Below are 1,496 nucleotides of genomic sequence, written 5' to 3' on the forward strand. Positions count from 1 at the left end.
TTGTGTGTATATGTGTGCATGCGTGTGTGTGTGTGTGCGTGCGTGTGTGTGCGTGTGCGTGTATGTGTGTGTGAACACACCACATCTTCTGAATCCATTCATTATTCGATGGACCCTTGGGCTGTTCCATATTTTGGCTATTGTGGATAATGCTGATGTAAACATCAGGGTGTGTGTATCCCTTTGAGTTAGTATTTTTTATTCTTTGGGTAAATGCCTGGTAGTGCAATTGCTGAATCATAGAGTATTTTTACTTTTGGCTTTCTGAGAAACCTCCATACTGTTTTCAGAGTGGCTGCACCAGTTTATATTCCCATCAACAGTGCAAGAAGATTCTCCTTTCTCCACATCCTTGCCAACATCTGTTGTTTCTTGTGTTGTTGACTTTAGCCATTTTGACAGGTGTGGGGTGACAACTCATTGTAGTTTTGGTTTGCATTTCACTGGTGAGTGATGTTGAACGTCTTTTCATGTGTCTGTTAGCCATCTATTATGTCTTCTTTGGAAAAATTCTATTCATGTCTTCTGCCCATTTATAATAGGATTATTCGTTTTTGGTGTGTTGAGGTTTAAAATTCTTTATATATTCTTGATACTAACCCTTTATCAGATATGTCATGCGCAAATATTTTCCCCCATTCTGTAGGTTGCCTTTTAGTGTTCTTGATTTTTTCCTTTGCTGTGCAAGCCAAAATAACAAATAGAACTTTTAAAAAGACAAATACAGTAATTCAAATGCAAAATCCTCAAGGGAAGATTAAATGTGAGATAAATCGTAGCTGCAGAGAGAGTTAATAAACTGAAAGACAAGTGAAGAAATTAGCACAATTGTAGCACAACTATAGAGAATATCTGAAAAATTAAAAAGCATGGAGGACAGAAGGAACAATCAATGTACTTTTAGAATGAGACACAAGAGCAAATAGGCTGGATGAAGGTAAGGCAATATTCAAAGAAATTATAGCTGAATTTTTTTTGACGAAGGAGAGATGAATATTAATGTACAGGAATCATAATGAGTCCTGAGTAGAAAAAAAATGAAAGTAAATCTAGTTATGAACACATGTCAGTGAGGTTGCACAATATCAAAGACATACAGAAGAGTGAAAGTTACCAGAAGGAAGAATAAGTCTATGTAGAGTAGTAGCAGCAATTCCAGCAACAATAGAGGCCAGAAGACACAGGGCTGTTATCTTCAAAGATCTGAGAGAAAATAAAGATTGATTTGGGCATCTATATCCAGTTGAAAATGTCCCAGTATCGAACCCTCTTGCACTGTTGGTGGGAATGCAAATTGGTGCAGCCACTCTGGAAAGCAGTGTGGAGATTCCTCAGAAAATTAAAAATAGACCTACCCTATGACCCAGCAATAGCACTGCTGGGAATTTATCCAAGGGATACAGGAGTACTGATGCAGAGGGGCACTTGTACCCAATGTTTATAGCAGCACTCTCAACAATAGCCAAATTATGGAAAGAGCCTAAATGTCCATCAAC

Source organism: Panthera uncia (assembly GCF_023721935.1).
Source record: "Panthera uncia isolate 11264 chromosome A1 unlocalized genomic scaffold, Puncia_PCG_1.0 HiC_scaffold_17, whole genome shotgun sequence".
In the NCBI taxonomy this organism is placed as follows: Eukaryota; Metazoa; Chordata; class Mammalia; order Carnivora; family Felidae; genus Panthera; species Panthera uncia.